The sequence below is a fragment of the Halichoerus grypus genome, chromosome 7 (assembly GCF_964656455.1).
Source record: "Halichoerus grypus chromosome 7, mHalGry1.hap1.1, whole genome shotgun sequence".
NCBI lineage: Eukaryota > Metazoa > Chordata > Mammalia > Carnivora > Phocidae > Halichoerus > Halichoerus grypus.
The window spans coordinates 109,357,568-109,363,744 of record NC_135718.1 but is presented as its reverse complement, the minus strand read 5'-3'; the positions used below and the strand labels follow the sequence as shown (position 1 = coordinate 109,363,744).

At 37.3% G+C, this 6,177-nt stretch overlaps 1 pseudogene; it reads left to right on the top strand.

The window, feature by feature from the left end:
- Window positions 1-5,401: 5,401 nt before the first annotated feature.
- On the top strand, window positions 5,402-5,471 carry LOC118522100 (U4 spliceosomal RNA; annotated as a pseudogene).
- The last annotated feature ends 706 nt before the right edge of the window (window positions 5,472-6,177 follow it).

Here is a 6,177-nt window from a genome sequence, read left to right as displayed (position 1 = left end):
AGTAAGGGCTCAAGGGTGTTTTCTGAACTGAACTCCAAAGAAGAGAAAAACAGTCCATGACCCCAAGAGGTTCACCATCTACTGGTAATGGTTGCAAGTAAAAATTATCGTGCAGTATGAAGAATGGTTCCAACAGAGGTGGGGGAAGAGTAGGGGGCCCACTGGACTCATCAGCACAGTACTGTATTACGGAAATTAGGGCACTCTTGATGTTAAAGAAAATTATTAACCTTCTGTGTAGGGAATGAAAACAGACTCAGTGGGGAGACATAGAGCTAAGTGACCTTGGAGATTATTACACCGACCATCTCATTTTTTAGGTGAAAAACAGGAGCACGGAGCAGTGGTTAAGAACATGGGCTCTGGGGCTAAAACTACCTGGGTTCGAATTTGATTTCTACCACTTATTACTTAACCCTTCTGTGTCCAGTTTGTTTAATAGTAGAGCAGAGGCGATATATAGTGTCTACTTTCTTGCTGTGAGAATTAACTAAAATGCTTCAAACAGAGCCTGGCATATAATCACTGCTCAATAAATGCTAGCTATAAGCACACAGCAGTTGCATATTGGCAGTTGCAGAAACTTGGCTAGGCACTCGCAGATAGAGACTGACTTACCTCCAGATTCCCAGTGCTTTCCCATTCTGGCCTTGTTGGTGTTTATACATGAATTAAGTAATAAAACTTCAACGCTTGCTCCCTTTTTTTTGTTTGTTTGGTTTCAGTGGTACTTGTATAATAACTTTATTAACTCACATAATTATCTTCATTCAAAAAAATCTTTTTCTCTGAAGATTGTAGAAGCTATCTATTCATATCAATAGCAAAACTGACTGAAGCAACCAATATACTGAGATCCCTGCATGTTGAAAGGCCGGGGCTACTAAGCCTTATTTCGGAGACCTCCCAGCAACTGGCTGCAGTAGACCTCCCTGCAAGGGCAGCCTGGGCTCAAAAAACCCTCTGCCTAAGCAGAGTCTAGCTGAGAACAGTTGGCCTGTCAGCTCCTACCTCTGGGCTCAGAATCTCCTGCCCTTTAGGAAGATGAAGTAGTTGAATATTGAGTTCAGACCCAGGGCCACACACACACATAGGTGCATGCACACACACACAGTCCAAAACACACACATACTCACCCTGACTGACACCTATGAGCTGAAGTCTGTAGGAACTGTCCTTAAGGACACAATACTATAATTTGATATTAGCTGGATCCCAGTAAAAAAAAATTGCACAATCAGAGAGTAAGGAGAGTTTTGTAAAGGGACTGTTTACAAACATGTGGGCCATGTTTCAAAAAAGCAAAACAGTTTGTGCAGGACTTTGCCTGAAGCCTCTGCCATCTTTAGGCCTGAAGAGAGGGGGAAAGGATGGAAGGAATTCTCAGGACCCAAAGAGAGCACTCCATAGGGAAGGCCACTCAAGAGAAGCCATGGCCTTCATTAAAGGCAGGCAGTCATCTTAAGATGCAGAAAGGAAAGCTTAGCATATTGCAGTAGGTTCCCTTTTCTCATGATCTTCAAATTGTAGGTGCAAGGTTGATTCAACATTTGAAAATTAGTATGACTCACTAGATCAACAGATTTCTAAAGATTATATGATCATCTCAATAGATGTATAAAGAACATCTGATAAAATTCAACATTCACTCATGATTCAAAAAAAAAGAACATTCAGCAAAATAGAAAGTGAAATGCCCTACTTAATAAACAGAACCCAGGAAAAACCTACAGCTAAAATCATACCTGACAATGAAAGATTGAATGCTTTTGTTCTAAGATTGGCAACAAGTTGTTGGGGAGGATCCCTCTGCCTTTTAGTCTGCTGGACTAAGAATCGAACTGACATGAGACAGATGAACAGGAGAAAATCAAGTTTAATTTCATACATATGAGGAATCCACTCAGACATGAAAATCCAGACAGTCCACTAACAAGAGGCTCATATATGACATCTTGAGCGAAGGAGAGGTGTCGGGGCTCTGGTGATACAGAGGGAAGAAGACCATTAGCAGGAAGGGGAGAGAAGATGTTTGGAAAACAAAGGTTGCCCTGTTATACAGATAAGTTTCTTAGGTAAAGAGGAATATCTGTTAATAGCTCTCTTCCTGGTATGGGCAAGCAGTTAAAGGGGAGGTAAAGAGTTTTCCTATATGTGCTGGGTTTTCATTGTTTTTAACTCAAAATAATCTTCATGCTAAAGTGGCTCATCTTAGGGTAACCTGCCCGTGGCCCCTACAGTTCCCTCCTCTGAAACTCCCCTGAAGTTTTCCATATTAAAATTGAGTTGGTAGATTTTTCTGTCTTGTGGATTTAGTCTCTTAGCCCTGACAATAGGTCAGTTCAGTTAAACTCATTTCAGGAGTCAGGAATGTAGGTGTGTTCTCAAAGTTAAGCCTCTGATTTAAGTCATCAGGTATTAAATAAGAGAGATTTCTATGGAAACAAAAGAAAAACAATGATTAATAATTGGATCAAATTATCAACCAGTTTCTGAGTTCTGAGAGTAGCCAGTCCAGAAGATTTTTAGATGTCAGGCTGGAAGTGTTTTCAGATACAATGAGAGCTAGCAGTGGTAATCTCACAGATTTTCCTTGTTAGAGTTCAAATATTTCTGGTCCTTTTGAGTGGCCCATAGACAAGAGACATTCAGATTATCTATATGTGAGCTATTACGGTGATTTCTCTGAAGTTTACATCAAGTTGTTCATATTTAGCTTGGAGGGCTTCATGAAAAAGTGCAGTTTTAATTCTCAAATGATTCCAAGTCAGAAAGGTGGGAGAAAAATGGAAAATGTGAGTTTGGAGACTTGCACCCAGACACTGGAGAAAACTAGAATAAATAAGGATCTAGTCCAGTTTATAATGAATAATATTAGAATCTATGGGGCCCCTGGGTGGCTCAGTTGGTTAAGTGTCTGCCTTTGGTTCAGGTCATAATCCCAGAGTGTTGGGATGAGCTGTGTCAGGCTCCCTGCTCAGCGGGGAGTCTGCTTCTCCCTCTCCCTTTGCCCCTCTCTCCCCTTCCTGCTCATGCCTGTGTGCAGTCTCTCTCTCAAATAAATAAATCTTTTAAAAAAAGAATCTAGTATCTACACAGGTGTGTTATTGAAACATATATTTTTCTTTATATAATCACTCTAATTTCTACAGAAGATAGCTAAATTAATACGACTTTATTGCAAAGGAAGCCCAGTTTTAAAAATAAGTTGGCCTGATTATTTACATTAAGTGCAACAAGAATAGCAGTTGACCATGTAGGCTCTTTAAAACCCGTTTTGTTGGAAAAAATCCTTAACAAAATATTAGCAAACTGAATCCAACAAGACATTAAAAAATAATTTACCACAACCAAGTGGGATTTATTCCTGGGATACAGGGCTGGTTCAATATTCACAAATCAATCAATGTGATATAGATATCAATAAGCGAAAGGATAAAAATCATATAATCATTTCAATAGATACAGAAGAAGCATTTGACAAAGTATAACATTCATTCATGATAAAAACCCTCAAGAAAGTAGGTTTAGAGGGAACATACCTTAACATTATTAATAAAGGCCATATATGAAAACTCTACATCTAACATCATACTCAGTGGTGAGAAATAGAGAGCTTTTCCTCTAAGATCAGGATCCTTGCTTCAAGGATGTCTACACTCACCACTTTTATTCAACATAATACTGGAAGTCCTAGCCACGGCAATAAAAAAAAAAAAAAGAAAAGAAAAGGCATCCAAATTGGTAAGGAAAAAGTCAAACTTTCACTATTTGTAGATGACATGATGCTCTATATAGAAAACCTGAAAAACCACCAAAAAGCTACTGGAACTGATAAACAAATTCAGTAAAGTCACAAGATTCAAAATCAATATACAGAAATTCTGTTGTATTTCTATACATTAATGAAGTAGCGAGAAATTAAGAGAACAATCCTATTCATAATTGTATCAAAAATAATAAAATACCTAGGAATAAACTTAACCAAAAAGGTGAAAGACCTGTACTTTGAAAACTACAAAACACTGATGAAAGAAATTGAAGATGACAAAAACAAATGGAAAGTATTCCATGCTCATGGATTGAGAGAATAAGTATTGTTAAAATGTCCATACTACCCAAAGCAATCTGCAGATTTAATACCAGCCCTATCAAAATACCAATACCACTTTTCATAGAACTAGAACAAATAATTCTAAGATTTGTATGGAATCACAAAAGACCCAAATAGCCAAAGCAATCTTGAAAAAGAAGAACAAAACTAGAGGCATCACAATCCCAGATTTCAAGATATACTACAAAGCTGTAGTAGTCTAACAGTATGATACTGGCACAAAAATAGACACATAAATCAACAGAAGAGAAGAGACCACCCAGAAATAAACCCATAATTATAACAAAGGAGGCAAGAATATTCAGTGGGAAAAAGACAATCTCTTCAGCAAACGGTGCTGGGAAAACTGGACAGCTCCATGCCAAAGAAGAAACTGGACCACTTTCTCAAACCATACACAAAAATAATTCAATGGTTTAAAGACCTACATGTGAGACCTGAAACCATAAACATCCTTAAAAAAACATAGGCAGTTTCTTTGACATCAACTGTAGAAACAGTTTTCTAGATAGGTCTTCTTTGACAAGGGAAATGAAAGCAAAAATAAACTATTAGGACTACATCAAAATAAAAAGCTTTTGTACAGCAAAGGAAACCATCAACAAAACAAAAATCCCACCAAATGGGAGAAGATATTTGCAAAAATAATATTATCTGATAAGAGGTTAATATCCAAAATATATAAAGAGCTCATACAACTCAACACCAAAAAAAATAATCCAATTAAAAATGGGTAGAAGAGATGAGTAGACATTTCTCTAAAGAAGACATACAGATGGCCAATAAACACAAGAAAAGACGCTCAACATCACTAATCATTAGGGAAATGCAAATCAAAACCACAATAAGACATCACCTCACACCTGTCAGAAAGGCTAAAATCAAAAACACAAGACAATAAATGTTGACAAGGATGTGGAGAAAAAAGAACACTCATGCACTGTTGATGGAAATGCAAACTGGTGCAGCTATTCTGGAAAACAGTATGGAGGTTGCTCAAAAAATTAAAAATGGAATTACCATAGGACCTAGTAATTCCACTATGGGGTATTTACCCAAAGAAAATGAAAGCACTAATTTGAAAAGACATAGGCACCCTTATGTTTATTGCAGCATTATTTACAACCGGCAAGATATGGAAGCAACCCAAGTGTCCATCAATAGATGAATGGATAAAGAAGGTGTGGTATATATATATGTATGTGTGCATATACACACACACACACACACACACACACACACATATACACGATGGAATATTACTCAGCCATAAAAAAGAATGGACTCAGCTTTGTGCAGTGGCAGTATCGTAGCCAATGAGGTTTATCCGAGGTGCGATTATTGTTAATTGAAAAAAGAATGGACTCTTGCCATTTGCAACAACATGGATGGAGCTAGAAGGTGTAATGCTAAGTGAAATAAGTCAGAGAAAGACAAATACCATATGATTTCACTCATATCTGGACTTTAAGAAACAAAATAAATGAACAAAAGGAAATAAAACAAGATAAACCAAGAAACAGACTCTTAACTATAGAGAATAAACTGATAGTTACCAGAAGGAAGGTGAATGGAGGGATGGGTGAAATAGGTGAAGAAGATTAAGAGTACACTTATGATGAGCACTGAGTAATGTGTAGAATTGTTTTATCATTATACTGTACACCTGAAACTAATGTAACACCATATGTTAATTACACTTGAATTAAAAAAGGAAACAAATGAAAACAAACCTGTTTTGCTGGAACTTTTCATAAAGAATCTCCAAATTGAACTTTCAACAGCCTCTCAGATCCAGAAGCCAAACCAAGCACTTGCCATCAGACTTCCCCTGCAATACCTATAGATTTGGATTAATTCCTCTCTTCTCCAGCTCCCCCATATATCCTGGGGTTCCTGCACCTAACAGAAAGTGACCTTCTTTACTCATCTGGTAAAGCTGCTGGGAACTCTGTAAGCAAGGTATCAGAATGATCTTTTCTCTTCTCTTTTCTTTCTTTTGTTTTTCTTTTCCTTGTTTTTTTTTTTGTTTGTTTGTTTGTTTGTTTTTTTCAGGATGATAT